The 17,497-nt window shown below is 44.0% G+C and overlaps 1 pseudogene; it reads right to left on the reverse strand.

Moving 5' to 3' along the window:
- Positions 1 to 2,394: 2,394 nt before the first annotated feature.
- On the reverse strand, positions 2,395 to 16,842 carry LOC148777574 (ADP-ribosylation factor-like protein 2-binding protein pseudogene; annotated as a pseudogene).
- Positions 16,843 to 17,497: the final 655 nt, after the last annotated feature.

The raw sequence follows: 17,497 nt of genomic DNA on the forward strand, positions 1-17,497 counted from the left end.
TCTCCATTCTTTATTGTTAATTCTTTTTATCCTTCACTCTTCACCCTCTCCTTCTAAAGATCTTATCCCAGATTAAAAAGGAACATATAGCAAAAATGCAAAACATTTAACAGAGTAAAAAAAAGAAAAGAAAGATCATCTGTAATTCTACCACCCTGTAATATTTTCCTTTGTGTAATCATGAATATGCATACACACATACACAAAAAGTACATGTAAATACATTTCACAGTGGAGAATCTTACAATACATACTGCTTTATAACCTGGTTTTCATTTAATCTACTGTGAAATTTATCCATTTAGTCACTCAACAGCTGAATTAAGTGCCTACCACTTTCTAGTTGCTGTGCTATGCCCAGAAATAGAGCAGAGAACACAAAACACCTCTGCTTTCACAGAATTTATAGTCTAACTGGGAAGAAATTTACTGAATAACATCTTTCCATACAATAAATATAGAAGGCTGAATGCCAAAGAATTGATGCTTTTGAACTGTGGTGCTGGAGAAGACTCTTGAGAGTCCCTTGGACTGCAAAAAGATCAAACCAGTCATTCCTAAAGCAAATCAACCCTGACTGTTCATTGCAAGGATTGATTTGAAGCTGAAGCTCCAATACTTTCATCACTTGATGGAAAGAGCTGAGTCACTGGAAAAACCCCTGATGCTGGGAAAGATTGAAGGCAGGAGGAGAAGGGGATGACAGAGGATGAGATGGTTGAATGGCATCACTGACTGGATGGACGTGAGTTTGAGCAAACTCTGGGAGATGGTGAAGGACAGGAAAGCCTGGTATGTTGCAGTCCATGGGGTTGCAAAGAGTCAGACATGACTGAGTGACTGAACAACAACAATACAATACATTATTTTTTTTCAATGCAGATTTTAATTTTTACATTAAAAAATAAAAGGCACACATTGGGAATTAAACTACTATTTTTTTTTCTACCTAGAGGTGTGATATACGTGTTTTCTGGTCTGTGATATTCTACCAAACATTTTCCTAAACCAAACCCAGATGGAAGATCAAAAATCAAAGCTCCCTTCTTTCTCTGGCTGGGTTAGACCAGTGGAACATGATTTGATAGGAATAAGAATAGACTTGGAAGTACAGAGCTTGAAGAATCACATTTTTATCAAACATATCCCTAACCCAGGACTTCCCAGGTGGTGCTAGTGGTAAAGAACCTGCCTGACAATGCAGGAGACATAAAAGATGCAGGTTCGATCCCTGGGCTGGGAAGATCCTCTGGAGGAGGGCAGGGCAACCCATTCCAGTATTCTTGCTTAAAGAATCCCATGGACAAAGGAGCCTGGCAAGCTACAGTCCATAGGGTTGCAAAGAGTTGGACATGACTGAAGTGACTTACTACCACAACCGCTACCATTCCCAACCCAACCTGAAACTAACCAACGGGTTTATACAGAAGGATTTTAAGTAAACTTGCACAAACACTAATATGCTACTTAATATACTACAAGAAAAGGATGTCTTTTAGTCTATTTACAGAGTATAGCATATATTCATTGGCATCAGGGAAAGTAGAAACACCAGGGAACAACATCATACCAGTAACACTGTCATAGCGCTAACACCTAAAAATTACAACCACTTAATACTTAGATTTAAACTGGTTAATCACAGAAATTCTAAGATCAAATCTAATAGATGAATTAGAGTATTCATCTATAATTTTTCTCCAAACATTATTCTAGAAAAAAAGAGGTTTCTCTCAAAACATGGAGTCTATATCAGAACTAGAAGACAGTGATAGAAAAACTGCAAACCCAAGACCAGGAAGGTGATTCTCACATGCAGTTTTTGGATAAAGGAAACCTTTTCCAGTCTATTTCCACTGCCAAAACTAGTTCTAATTTCCCCATGATGGCAGGCAGAAAATAGAGTTTCAGAGCTCTGAAGACAGGGGCAGCTATTTTAATACCCTACGTAAGTACTGCCCAAATCATAAAAGATCCCACACAGGGGGCCACTGCATTTGAAGGACTGGAAGGCTCACCCAAGTGAAGGAGCTATGAGTACCTGAAAGGTTCAGGCAAAGCCCGCCTGTGGTGTTTGGTGTTTGGGACATGGTATTATTCCACTTTGTTGACACAGGAACATATATGTTGGGGTAGGGGCCTTCCAGGCAGAATACTTGACACAGCCTTGCTCCAGAGCAGCTAGACTCTCAGCACAATGAGAAGTTATTCACTTTAGCAGGCGTTATTGAATGGAAAGTGTTTGAGAAAAAGCAGAAGCCCTGGGAGAGTCAGGAAATTATCTTTCTGACCCATTAATATCTAAAATTAATAAAATGCTACAGAACAGAGCTAGTCTCTCCAAGATGTACTCTCCTGTCATCGCGAGCAGAAGCCTCTTCCAGATGATTTGGCTCATGATATCAGAAGGCTTCCACTGCCTGGAAGGAGGAGGTAGTGCTGCGTGTTGTTCTGGGAAGCTGATTTGCACAAGGAGGTCATCACTAAACCATTGCAGTCGACGACTCCAGTCTTCAGCCTTCTTTTTCTGCTCTATACTCTAGAAACTTCTCTTTAAATGCCAGAAAGTCTGTGAATGTGAGCATGTTAAATATGTCATTAACCACTTCATCATTATGGTGCTTTAACATTGTGGTGAAAATTGCCCTGTTGTATTCGGGTATCCGCTCCAGGAGCTGATTTTCAATATACTTTTCTATGAAAGAAAGGTTTTCATTAAAAATTGCCATGTAGGTGAGTTTATTCTCTTCTGTGTTTTTAAATTCCTGGTAGTATTTGTCCGTGAAATTTATCTGTAGTACTTGGAATTCAGCATCCATGATAATGTCCTCCATAGAGCCAATCACAGCATCAAATTCAGCTTCAGCAGCGGAAGAAATGGACACTGCGAAACTCTTTCTCCAAGACTTCCGTCACTTCCACTATATCCATTCCATGCCCTTTCACCAGACTGGGGACACAGCTGAGTCCAGGTCAGTGCAGCACACCCAGGAACTCCATGCCCCACCCGCCACTCTGGACTTGGCTCCTATTACTGACCTCTGGCAGATGCCCTGCTTCCTGTAACCGTGGCTGACATCATTGTTCTTAATGACTGAACAATATTCTGTTATATGCTTGTAGCATAGCATTTTGATGCATATGTTATCTCTAATATTTTCCAGTATAATAAACATTGCTGCAATGAACACATATCTCTGAGTACTCATCCTGTTCATTCTTAAAGATACCTTCCTAGATGTGGAATTGCTAGGCCACTTTAAAATTTTGATTTATATTGTCAAACTTCTGTCTAGAAACATTGTACCAATTGATACTTTTATAAGTAATATATGATTTCTTGTTTCTCCAGTCTTATAAACACTTGGTAATATTCTTTTTGAATTTTTCACTGTTTTTTTAAGGTTTTATTTTCATTTCTTTGATTAGTAATGAGGTTGAACATTATAAATCTGTGTATTAATTCCTTAACTTTCACTTTCTGTGAATTTTTTCTTCTTTTGTTTAATCCATTTTCTCTTTGGGTGGATATTTTGTTTTTCTTATTAATTTGCTTGTCTGAGGCAAAGACTCCAACAGCACTTGAGCCACTCAGGAGTCCAGAATCCCAGAAACATTCATCACTGAGCCATAATTAGTTATCTGTGGGGATGCTGAGGATAGTTGGGGTGAGGTCAGGAAGATAGAACCTAGTTCTGGGAGAGGGAGGTCAGAGGAGGCTAACAGGATTGCAGGAAAGTGGGACCAAGTTGGTGGAAGGGCCACCTACAAAATCATGCCTGCAGTGGTAGATGAGATGACTGGAGTGGGGTGAGGCTAAGAGAAAGATAACCAGGAATCAGCTTTGAAGGGATTAGGAGTCTGTAGTAGATAGCTCCCTACCCCAATCCTGCTTCATTCCCTCCCTCACAACATTAATCCTAAGGGCACTCCCCATATGTTTCCTGCCCACAAATCCATCTCAGAATTTGCTTCCCAGGAATCTGACGTGGGATGGCGCCTTGGGTTTGCCTGGGATACGGATGGGGAGGATGCTTCTCTTCTAGTAAGAACTGGTCCTCCAGGAAGGGTGGAGAAGACTCTGAGATCCTTGAAGGGGTGAAGGACCAGGGGCATATACCAAATAATTCATTAGAAAGTTCTGTAGGGACTCAGAGGGGAGTGGGTTTCCTTGGCTTGTTGCTATACAACTGAAAGCACAGATTGATGTGCGAATTGAATCAGTCTCTCTATCCTTCCTCCTACCTTTCTTGTACATTCTGGACATTCTTTCTCCCACTGGCTGAGTTTCTGAGGACCCCACTCTGATGCCCAAGGTCACTGAAATAATGTCTGGCTAGCTGACAGAGATAAATACCTAGCTGTTTTCTCTGTTTTCAGGCTGCTAGGGTTCACCTCCTCCAATCTACCGTCACTAGCATGAGAGGAGAGCAATTAGCAAATGTGTGCACTAGAGCTCCATAACCACTCCCCCCATTAACACTAGTCATTTGGTTGTTTCAAGTCAAGCAGTCTGCCTTATTAAGGATGTAGTTTCTCACAGTCAAGGCCAACACAGTTCATATTTAAATGTCCTTTAATTTATTTCATTCACTTTTTGCTTGAGAAACTGATAATTAAGATGCAGGGTCTTAGCCAGCCAACAACAATCCTTTGTGATGGAAGTACAGAGAAAATCTAGGACTTACGGTATTTCTAATAGTTTGTTTCAGCTTTCCATAATTATTGCCCATCTCCAGGAATAAACACCTTTCCCTGGGCACATGCGCACAAACTTTGACTCAGCTGTCCTCTGGGCATGACCTTTCTCCTTCCTTGTAGATATGCAGATGAGTTTAACAAGTGCTGAGGCTAAGAATGACTTCACGGTTGTGAAGAAGGTGAGCAGGGTGGTGGGGTTATATAAGGAGGCGACGAGACAAGCAAAGGAAAAATGGCGGTCCTTTCTCAAGGATGTGAGACTTTCTCAGGAGGATTTCCAAGTGTTGCCCTGTAGCTGATGACCAGAACCCAGGACTATGAAGACCATCACCAGCAGTGACCAGCACTCATGCATCAAATATTGAGCCTGGGACCTGATATATGATGCAGAAACTCTCCCTACCCTTAGCCACACCTCTCTGCAATAGTGTTTTTTCTCCCAGGATTGATGACACTATAATCTCATCTGCCTGGAAGCTAAAGCCCAGACAGACATTGTCAAGCTAGGAGTCTGTCCCTGAGCCCACCCCCATCCTATTAGTTCCTTTAGTTCCCTCACCCATGAACTCTGCCCTGCCTCCCCTCACCTCTGCGGTTTCTCATCTCCATGAAAATGCAATACATAATGATGCATTTAGCTCTATGAGCTTGATACAATAAAAGGGACCCACGATGTTTGCTAAGTTAGAGGGCAGCACACAGGAAATGTGGCCTGCAGGAAGTTATATCAGCAGTTGTGTGTGGAGTGAGTGAGAGATGGAGAGTGAATGGGGTGCTGAGGGAGTCTTTGGGGTTAAGTCAACTGTGTCAGACTTTGTAATATGTCCAGCTGCCATGATGTGCTTCAATCTTTCTGGATCCATCTCATGGCAGGCCACACCCTCGGACTGGCACATTTTACATACTGGCTTCAGTGTTCAGGCATGGCCAAGAATTCCAAATGGCTCAGTAATAGTCAACCAGCTAACTTCAGTGTCCAGCCTGCTCACCTCCAGGGCGCCCTTTCCTTACCTCCCTCTTGGGTCTTTGGGCCAGGGTGGTGGGAGAATGTGGTCAAAAGCAGCTGCTATATCCCCATTCCCTGTGATTCAATGGCAGCCATCCCTCCTCCTGGCAAGACTTTGTCTACAACACTTGGACTTCCTTTTCCCCTCATACCCTGAGATTTCAAGTTTCTGGAAAAACAGTAAATGAAGTAAAATTTTATTTAGTAATTTCTACCTGCCCAGACATTGTTTTGAGAATTTCATGTGTAATTCATTGTCTTTTTTTTTTTTTTAAACTTTTAAATTTTGTATTGGGATATAGCCAATTAACAAACAATGCTGTGATAGTTTCAGGTGAGCAGTGAAGGGACTCAGATATGCATATATACATATGTATATGTTTGTGCATATATATACATGTATTCATTCAGGAGTTTGGAATGGACACATACACACTGCTATATCTAAAATTGATAGCCAACAAGGACCTACTGTATAGCACATGGAACTCTGCTCAATGTTATGTGGCAGCCTGGACGGGAGGAGAGTCTGGGGGTTAACTCATTTAGTCTTCATAATGATCCCATGAAGTAGGTGTGTTTATCTGCATTTTACACAGAGGAAAAGGGGGCACAGAGAGGTAAAGTTCACACTGTGGTAAAGGTCACAGTTAGCAAGTGGTAGAGCCACAGTTTGAACAAGTGTTGTTGGACCCCAGAATCCCTACTTGAAACCTCCATGATTTATTAATAACACATATGTAGTTTTATTTCTTCACAATAAGTTTGGGCAGTGGGGTATCTCTGATTTTTGACGGCAGTGTGCATGCATGCATGTTGAGTCGTGTCCAGCTCTTTGTGATTCCATGGACTGTATCTGCCAGGCAAACACACATCTCTAGCATCCCCTGCACTGGCAGGCAGATTCTTCACCACTGCGCCACTTGGGAAACCTTTGGATGGCAGTTGCTATTTAGTCTCTAAGTCATGTCCGACTCTGGTGACCCCATGGACTGTAGCCTGCCAGGCTCTGCAGAGGCCTACTTATTATTCAGAGCCCTGCTCTGTCCTTGGTGCTGAAATCTGGTCCAGATGCCAAGGGGACTCTTCTCTTTCGGGAGGCTGATGCTCACCATTACTCCCTCTAAACTTGACTTCTCCCAGCCCCTCCTTTAGCTCGGATCTGTTCACAGATTTTCTGCTTAAAATCAAAATAAAGTCTATTCTAAAGCTCAACTTTAAAATAGTTCCAGACTTTGTCCATTTTGTTGTGCTTACTTTAAAACTAAGACAAAAAACAAAACCAAAAATACCCCAAAGACTCTCTCTCATAGTTCTTATGGATAATAAAACTTAGATAATTTAACACACTTTATTTTTTGTTTCAGCTGCAAGGGAATATTTATCACTGGGTGATTAGAATCTTTTTTTAAAACTTAGGTTATAATTTTTAACTTAACTCCTTTATTATTGGGATGAGAGGGGTTTACAAATAAGCTAATCTTCTCTTGCTTGAGGCTAGGATCATACTGAGCAACACCAGAAACAGGCACTTGTGGAAGAAGAGAGCAATTAAAAATATTAGCTGCTAGTTTTTATGTTGAGTGCATATTAAAAAGCAAAGACATCACATTGCTGACAAAGGTCCATATAGTCAAAGCTATGGTTTTTCCAGTAGTCATGTATGGATATGAGAGTTGGACCAGAAAGAAGGCTGAGTGCTGAAGAATTGATGCTTTCGAACTGTGGTGTTGGAGAAGACTCTTGAGAGTCCCTTAGACTGCAAGGAGATCAAACCAGTCAACCCTAAAAGAAATCAATCCTGAATATTCATTAGAAGGACTGGTGCTGAAGCTGAAGCTCCAATACTTTGGCCCCCTGATGTGAAGAGCCAACTTATTAGAAAAGATTCTGATGCTGGGAAAGATTGAGGGCGGGAGGAGAAGGGGATGACAGAGGATGAGACGGTTGGATGGCATCACCAACTCCATGGACATGAACAGGCTTTGGGAGATGGTGGTGGCCAGGGAAGCCTGGCGTGCTGCAGTCCACGGGGTTGCGAAGAACTGGATACGACTGAGCGACTGAACAACAGCAGCAACAATGTGGCAATAAAAATAAATTCTGTCTCTTAGGGATGTTTCAAGGAATACATGGAAAGCACTTTACAGAATGAAAGATATTCGTACAACTATTGTACAGACATGAAAATTTTGATTAGCAACTAGATTACAAACTCTTTAAAGAAAGGGACTATGTCATACACTGTTCATATGTTGCTTAATACTGGATAGAAAATGTGCACTTCATAGCACTTGTTGATTGATGAACTGACTAAATAACTGAATGCATGCTAGAGTTGGCACAGCTCCCAGAACAAGGTAAGTACTCAATAAATCTGTGATATTACCATCATTATTTTTAGAGTTACTGCTGTTTATTGATTTCTGAAGAATCAGACTCTTAAGGCTAAAAATGACTCCAGAGGCCATTAAGAGGAGCCCCATTTAGATACTGGAGTCCTCTCCAAAACCAGTTCTCTAACTGGCGATTCACCCTCCTGGGTGAAGTCCTCCTCTCTCACAGAAGATGCGAAGCTTCGTCCTACCTTGTAAATTCTACCCATTGGTCCAGGGTTTCCCCTCTGTGACCACAGGGAGCAAGTCTCCCTGTGCATGAGAATCTCCACATGTTTGAGGATGGTTGTCTCTTTATCAGATTCCTTCTCCAAGCTGAACACTTCCATTTCCTCCTGTGCTTTGGCATGCTCCCTCCCAGGCTGCATGTCACACTCTGGATATCGGGCATACAGCCCAACCCGCTAGATGAGGATTAACTAGCTCATGAAAAGCATGAACATGGGGACTACTTTTTGTGCATTCTTCAACCTTGCAGGTGAGTCTGGCAGTCCTTTCCTGCTGCTGAGTCATCCTGAGCTGGCGCCACTTTATAAAAGCTATTGTGAATCTCCCCAGGCTGAACCGTACAACTTGTTTTGTTTTAATACATCTAAGGTTTTGATTTACATTAATCTCTGTTAAATCTTTCTTGTTAGATTTGGCTCAAGCCCCAAACTGTCAAATTATTTTTGGATTTTGATCTTACCACCCAGCTTCTTATTGTAGTGGCTAGGTTCTGGCAAATTACAAATTTGAGTTGTATACTATAATGTCCTCACTTGGGTGTACTTGGAAAGGAAACTGTTATTTAAAGCAAAAATTGCTCATGTATCATAGAGAAGAAAAGTGTTATATTTAGTCTTTTGTGAAGTAGCTATTTAAAAATCTTATGGAAAATGTCAAACAAATTTCAAAATTCCTCTTATGAAAATGAGAGTAGTATAATCAGTACTTTTGGACTCTTCACCTAGGTCAACAGTCAACTCATTATCTTGTTTTATCTTTATTCTACCCACTCCTCTTACCTCTCCTGATTATGGTGAAGCAAATCCTGATGTCATATCATTTTATTCATAAAATTTTTTGTAAGTTTCTCTCAAAGATAAAGACTCTTTAAATAATGTAACCATAGTAACATAATGAGATGGTTGGATGGCATCACTGACTCAATGGACATGAGTTTGAGCAAGCTCTGGGAGTTGGTGATGGACAGGGAAGCCTGGCGTGCTGCAGTCCATGGGGCTGCAAAGAGTTGGACATGACTGAGTGACTGAACTGACTGAATAGCATTATGACCCTTCGTGGGATGAACATTAGCTCTTTAGTAGTACGATCAACTATTCATTCTCAGCTCACATTTCCCATAATGCTTCATCAATGTTTTCATTCAAAGTGCTTGTTTGAATCAGCCCTAAATAGTGCTTGTGCATTGTCACTGACTCACAGGTACAGATTTCCATCCCTCCTTTTCATTCCTTGTAATTTATTTACCTAAAAAGATTTATTTATTTATATTTTTGGCTGTGTTGAGTCTTAGTTGTAGCATGTAGGGTTCATTGCAGCATGTGGGCTCTTTGTTGGGGCACATGGGCTTCTTTCTAATTGTGATGAGTGGGCTCCAGAGTGCATGGACTCAGTAGTTATACACTTTCTCTAAGGAGGACCATACTTTGAACACAATTTCTGGAGACAAAGTTCTCCTACAAATCTCTTCCTTAAAAGCTGGGATCTGAGTGACAAGAGCCAGTGACCCAGGTCACTGAACATGAGGGGAGCATGAAAAGAAATTAAGCAGATGCCTTGAAGTTTAGGGTTGGACCCCCTTAGGGAGCAGACCATCCATAGGACAGTCTAAGTGCTTTTCTGCTTTGGATCTGGTAAAGGTAAAATAAGACTAATGTCAGAGCGAAAGTGTGAAAGTGTTTGTTGCTCAGTTGTGTCCAACGCTTTATGACCCCATGGACTGTAGCTTTCCAGGCTCCTTTGTTCTTGGAATTCTCCAGGCAAGAATACTGGAATGGGTAGCTATTCCCTTGTTCAGGGGATCTTCCTGACCCAGGGATCAAATCTGGGTCTCCTTCACTGCAGGCAGATTCTTTAATGTCTGAGCCACCAGGGAAGCATTAATGTCAGAAAAATCAAAGTATCTTGTGACTCCAGGATTTCAGCTAAGATATGTTCAAGATCTGAGGCACTGATCCATTTTGGCTAGAAAAATCAAGCACAGGAAATTATCCAATTAATGAACCAATTCACTGGAACTTATAAAAATGCCCACCCCTCTCCTTGTGTCAGAAGGCCCTTTCCTTTAAGACTTTCTGAAGACAACAAACCAGCCATCCAGCAGGCCATCCCAGGCCACCAAGGGCTCCAGTTGTCTCTGTCATTGCAGTGTCTGGCCAGAGCTGACGTCTCTGCCATCCCAGTCAGTCTTTACAGCCTATGTCAGGAGAAGGGTGCCTCTGGCAGCAGAAGCCAGTGTAGCCTAGAAGTTCTTACTCAGTGTGGCTGGATGTGCTGTCCAGGCTGGGGGCTTGGCACAGAGGTGTTTGGGTGCCTATGGAGGGAGCTTGAGTGGGGAACGAGAGGTGGCTTTGGAGGATCTTCTTTCAGAGTTGGAGGGAGACCCTGGGGACATGCAAGATAAGCATCTGCCCAGCACATCCCATTCACCTTGCCCTCTACCATCAGGATCTCCCTCTGCCCACCAAACCGACTGTGCACCCACTAAAGTCTCCAGGGACAACCTCATAGTCCACATGGTGGCTTACTTTTAGTCATTTCCATAAACCCTCTGAAGCTCTGACTCTGCTCACCCTTTTTACCCTTATTTTCTTGTGGCCTCTTTTGCCCTGCCTTCTCAGTCTCTTCTGTAACTTTCTCTTCCTCGGTCTACTCATTAAATGCTGGAGTTCTGCAACATTTGAAAAAACTTCTTATTGGACAGTAATATACATACAGAAAAGAGGACAGACCTCAAGTGTTCAGCCTAATGACTTTTCACAAATCGAACCCACTCATGGAACCAGCACAGAACATCCATTCCCATGACCCTAGAAATCTGCATGCCCAGCTCCCTTCCAAGAACTTCCCATCCCACCCCACCCCAGGAAAAAGCTGACTTCTAACAGCAAAGGTTATGTATTATTTACTTTTGGCTTGCTGGATCTTTGTTGCTGCGTGCGGGCTTTCTCTAGTTGCCCTGAGCAGGCACTACTCTCTAGCTCGGTGCACAGGCTTCTCACTGCAGTGGCTTCTGTTGTTGCAGGGCACACGTTCTAGGGTCATGGGCTTCAGCAGTTGTGGCTCATGGGCTTAGTTGCCCTGTGTATTGTGGAACCTTCCCAGACCAGGGATTGAACCCATCTCTGCAGGTTCAATTGGCAGGCCGATTCTTAACCACTGGACCGCCAGGGAATTCCCATAGGTTAGGTTTTAATGTGTTTGTACTTTATATAAGCAGAAGTATATGGTTTGAGGCTGGACTCTTCCACTTAACACAATGTATGAAGAATCATCCCAAACCACTTGGGCAGTTGAAAGTCATTCATTCCCATCAGTATGCTATCCCCAGTTTTTTTGTGTTCTCTGTTGTGATGGGACATTGGATTCATATTTTCAGCTGTTATGAACAACACATCAATGAATATTCCAGTCCATGTCTTTTGGTGAATACATGTGTGCTGTCGATGGCTTTGTGAATACCGACTAGTGAGATTGCCAAGTTCATAGAGTACTGATGTGCTAAGTCGTGATAGATACTCCAAATAATTTCCCTAGGGAACCATTCTAGTAGTATAGGAGAGTTTCAGTTGCTCCATATTTTTGCTAACATGTGGTAGTTTCTTTTGTATTTTGGGCTTCCCTTGTGGCTCAGCTGGTAAAGAATCTGCCTGCAATGTGGGAAACCTGAGTTTGATCCCTGGGTTGGGACGATACCTTGGAGAAGGGAAAGGCTACCCACTCCAGTATTGTGGCCTGGAGAATTCCATGGACTGTATAGTCCACGGGGTGGCAAAGAGTCAGACACGGCTGAGCGACTTTCACTTTCACTTTTCTTTTGTATTTTAGCTGTTTGGAAGGAGGCATTATTGTATGTCTTGGTGGTTTTAATTTGTCTGTCCCATAGTGGTTAACGATGTTGGGCTCCTTTTACATATTTATTGTCATTCGGATACCATCTTCCATAACTGTCTTCTGCCCATTTTTCTACTGAGTAGGCTGTCTGTCTCTCTTGTTGATTTATAGGGGTTCTTTATAAGTTCTGGATATTAGCCCTTTGTTCACGTATGAGTACTGTTTCCTACTCTGTAGGTTACCTTTTCGCTCTTTAGTGGAGCTTTTTGATAAAATAGTTACTTTATTTCTTAAGTTCATCATATTTTTCTTTGGTGTGGCGCTTTTCGTGTCCTGTGCTCTTTACTCTAAGGTCATGATGATATTCTCTGGTGTTTTCTAAAAGGTTTACTGTTGTAAATCTCATTCACATTCAGATCTGCAGTTGACTTTTGTGTACTCTTTTTTCCTCCACATGGTCATCAAACTGAGGATTCTACAACACTTTAAAAGAGAGATGTCCACCTGGTTAACCTTGACGGTGAACATATAGGTGTTTGCTATATTGTTTTCTGTATGATTGAAATATTTTATAGTTAAAAATAAAATGAAAAGTATTTAAGTACTGATGTTTTCTTGGGTGCCTTCTTTGATCTACTGTTCTTTTCATGTTACATATTCTTCCTGGGTGAGTTATTTATCCATTAGTTAAATTTCATTGAGCACCAATGTACCATGAAGTTGCCCTGCTATGAAGAAGCATAACATGGCTGTTGCCTTAAGGAACCATGGCCTGGTATATATAGGGACAAATCAATACAGTGAAGTTCCTTGGAATACCTATTCCAAAGAATAGCCCAGAGATCATGTTATCTTTAACATGAGTGTTCTGTCCTTCCTGTCCTTTCTTCCTGTTTCCCTTTTAAAATCAACTTCTTTGAGGTACAATGCACCCATTTCAATCAATTTTGATAAATGTATATACCAGCGTAACTACTGCCACAGTCAAAATCTAGGTCATCTTCCAAAATGCTCTCCTGACCCTTTGCAGTCATTCACCCGCCAGCCCTCAGGGCAAGGCTGGGCTTTCTTTCTCTCACAATAAGTTAGTTTTGTCTCCTTTAAAATTTCATACAAACGGAATCACGTAGCACGTATTCTTTTCGTGTCTGACTTCTTCATTGCATCAGGATGTTCTTGAGATCCATCAGACGTATGTATCGTGCATATTTCGCCTGGAGCTCTGGTTTGCATCTTCCTGTTCTCAGCAAGTGTTTTCAAGCTCCCTGCCCCCTCTTAATGGCTCTGGGTGCCTTGTCGTCATCAGCATTTGCAGCTGTATCTAAAGGCTGAGTGACTGGTCTAGCCTCTTGGACTAGATGAAACTCTGTGTCTGGTTTGAGGACAGAACAGGTGATTCTCTTATTGTTACCCAGCCCTTCATAAAAACATGGAATTTTCCTCCTTTGATAAAGTTCCTTTTGTTATAAAAATTAGTCCATCAAAATCAAAGCAAACTGGAGCTTTACAAAAATACAAGTTTCTGGGCCACATCCTCTAAGATTCTGACTTCGAAACTCAGGACTAGAGTTTGAGGATCTGGATTTTAAAAAGCTATCCGTTTCTTTCATGTTGCCCAGTGGCATGGCAACAATGGAGACACGGACATAGAGTGGACGTATGGACGGTGGTCGGGGAGGAAGGAGAGGAAGGGATGCTTGGACAGAGTAACACGGAAACATACATTACTATGCCTAAAATAGATAGCCGATAGGAATTTGCTGTATGACTCTGGGAACTCAAACTGGGGCTCTGTAACAACCTAGCAGGGCAGGGTGGGGAGGGAGGCTCAAGAAGGAGGGTACATAGGTATGCCTATGGCTGATTCATATTGATGTTTGGCGGAAACCAACATAATACTGTAAAGCAATTATCCTTCAATTAAAAAAAAAAAGAAAAATAAAACTATCTAGTGGTCTGATGTGCACTCAGCACTGAGGGCCACTGTCCACAGATCGAAGTCCCAAATTTGCAGCACAGAACAGAGATCATTACCATCAGTTTCAAACTACACATCCAGTTCTTTGTTATCACCTGTCCCTCTCCTCCATGTCTCCTGTTCTACACGCATGTGGGCTCTCTCACCAACTCTCTCCCCTCACCAACATTTGAAATGTTTTCCTCTCTATGTGGGGTATGTTTCTCCTATTGTCCACCCACTGGGCCCACTCCTACTCATCCCTCAACACCCCACTCAAAATGACCTTCTCTCTGATACCTTCCATAGCCTTTATTCATTGTCTACTCATAGCACTTTTTTTGATCTGCTGTCAAAAATGCTGAGCCCCAAAGTACTAGAAGGAGTTGTTTACATGACTGATCCCTTCTTTCAATACAACTGGAAGCTTTTCCAGATCTTGGACCCTGTCTTGAGTATCACTGTGTTCCTATTGGGTAGACTGGGAGCAGCCATATGTAGGCATTTAACAATGATTACTGAGAGAATGAATGGGTGTTTGGAGAGATGACTGAATAGATAGTGGTCCATGTTGGATTCCTTGGAGAGAATGAAGTCTTAAGGAAACAGTCTGGACACTCTAGGTCCTCTGAACAATGTGTCTAACTTTTACTTCCTGTTCTAGTCTTCATGCCTTTTAGCAGAAAGCAGAATCAGTGGGTAGGTTGGGGCAGACTGCATCAGTCTTCAAACTCAGTTCATGCTTAATGCTTTTGTCATTTCCATTTGGGGCTACAGGTTGTATGAAAATGCTTTGTCTGTGAGTCACAGGAGGGTGTGTATCTCTAGGCGGTGTTTTTGCCCATTTGTCTGTCGAGTCAGATAAGTGAAAGGGTTTTAAAAAGTTGAAGACACTCCACAAATGTCAGATACTGTTAAGTGTTGGCACATATGCCTAGGAGGCTGTGGCTTGGCTTTTACAGGGAACCAAGAACTTTCCGAGCTGTACAAAGCTGGCTGGGGGACAGAGGACTGTCCCAGGTATGAGGCATGCCCTCCAAGGGCTTTCACACTGGTTGAAGGGAGGGAAGATGCTCTCATTTGACTTAGGGATGTGGTCAGGGCAACAGGCGTCCCAGGTGCTTTAGGACAGAAGAGGCTGAGGGGCCATGCTGGTCATATGAGGCTTTGTGATGGGGCTGGGCTGCTCCTAAATGATGCATCAGTTTGGGGTGTAAAGGGAAGGGGGAGGGGGCTTTAAGTCTGAGGACTCTTCATGATCCCTAGGACAGAGGGAGAGTGGGTGAGGTCAGGGTAGTGCCCGGCACAGACGGTGCTCAGGAAGTGGTGGCTGGGCATGGGTGAGGGGGGCAGGCTCACACTAGGGCCTCATCCAGAGGCTGAGGGAGGCAACGGTCACCAGCTGTGACCTGCTTAGTGTCTCAGTGGTCCATGGCTCCAGACTGGGTCCACCAGTTTGCAAAATCCGGCCCATGGGCCTGACCAGGAAGGAGGGGGATGGCTCAGCACACACTGTCACCTCTGCAGGGGAAATAATGCAAAGCGCCCTCCTGGGGACCATCCCTGGACAAGTGTGTGGTAGCCTTTGTGCCTCTTCTCCCCATTCCACGCTCTGGTTTTACCTGCCATTTCCAGAATGTGATCAAATTCCATCAACTGTTCAGAGTCAGGGCTTGCTCCATTCACTGAGCTCTGGGCAGGAACAGACACAGAACGCGCTGTGGGGCCACAGGCATGGCCTCCAGATTGGGACAGAACTGAGTCGGAGGCCTGGCTTTGCACTTGTGGTTTTGGAGAAGTTACTTAATTTCCAGGCCCCAGTTTTCCTCATCTGTAAACTGGAGCTACAAATCTTCCCTATAAGATTGCAATGGGGGTCAAGTGGGGAGAATTCTGTAGAATGTTAATTATGGAGTCTGCCACCCGGCCAGCACCCCCATGACTTGCTTTTCTGCTATTAGAACCCCCCGAGTCAACACAGGACTCCTGCTCTTCAGTTTATAAAGCACTTTACTGTACTTAACTCACCTCCCATCCTCTCAACTCAATCGGGAGAGCAGAGGTGTATCAGCTCTATTTCACGACTGGCTAACTGGAGGCTCAGAGGGGTCTGGAGCCTGGGGCTCAGGCCTCCTGCTTCTGGCCGGAGGAGCCTCCCGTGGCATCGCTCTGACAGACTCCTGGGTAGGAGGGTCTGGGCACTGTGAGGAAGCCATCCTGTCCCTCCTGGCCCTCTCCTTCAGGACTGAGCTAAGTTCAAGACTGCAGCTGCTGGGCCTTAGACTTTTATTCCAGATGCCACAGGGCTGGCCCCTCCCTGGGGAGACTCAGGTAAGAGCTCAGTGTTGAGGAACGGTTCCCTGTGGAGCAGTGCACCCTCCGACTGCAGGCCTTAGGGCTGACCCTGCCCAGGACACCATCCACCCCGCCTTCTTGCCAGGCCTCCCGGCCCAGGGTCCCCCATCTTGGTGCAGCCCCTTCTCCTTCTCCCTCTTCGGCTCTTTCCCACCTGCTGTCCTTGGCCCAGCTGCTGTGCCCTGTGTTGCCAAGCCTTCCTTAGCCCTGAGCACCCGCACCTGAGTGCACTGGTCCCCGGAGAAGCCGGGACTGCCTGTGGGCAGCAGCAATTCCTCCTCCTTCTCCTTAGTTTTCCCAGTAAGGGCCCAGCTTCCCCAGAGCAGAGGCAGCCTTGGTCGTGGCGCCGTCCTGGGAGGCACAGCCATGACCACAGAGAGGAGGTGGTGCAGGGCCCCCTGTCTCTCCTGGGACGCCTGTGCCCTCACCTCCTAGAAAGCCCCACCTACTGCTTTCAGTGGTGGCACCTGCCGCCCAGTAGCGCACATTTCTCTCCCTGAGAGGTGTCAGAGGAGAGCGGCTGGGCTTTTATAGTCTGTGGGTGTGGGGGATTAGAGTGGGATTTGTCAGGAATAAGAGATTTGGGCTGGGCCCTCATTAGAGTCCCAGACTTCTACCTCAAGCTCTTTGGACATTGTTCTTGATGTTTAAAATGCAAACTGACTTCTCAGCATATTCAAACTGGGCCCTGGCATTGGCAGCCGCCAAGGGGTGGAAATCAGCTAATTGTTCTGAAGAATTTCTCTGTGATAGCACTGAAAACCACGGTAGGTGGGACAGGAAGACAGTGCGGGACATTTCCTCATTCATTCTCAGGGTCTCTTTGGATGAGGGCATCAGCCACACTTGAATCCAAAACACTGTCTGGATTTTGGAGTCAGGATCAACCTCACTGGTTGGCAATGACAGTGGCTTTATGTGCCGTGCTGTAAAGTCCCCATCTCAAAACCCAGTCAGCAGGCCACCCTCCCCACTCTCACCAGGTGGACTACCCTTCATGGATGTCAGCGGGCTGAGCTGGCG

This window comes from Moschus berezovskii, chromosome 6 (assembly GCF_049115385.1).
Source record: "Moschus berezovskii isolate FMDL1 chromosome 6, NW_MosBer_1.0, whole genome shotgun sequence".
NCBI classification, from domain to species: domain Eukaryota; kingdom Metazoa; phylum Chordata; class Mammalia; order Artiodactyla; family Moschidae; genus Moschus; species Moschus berezovskii.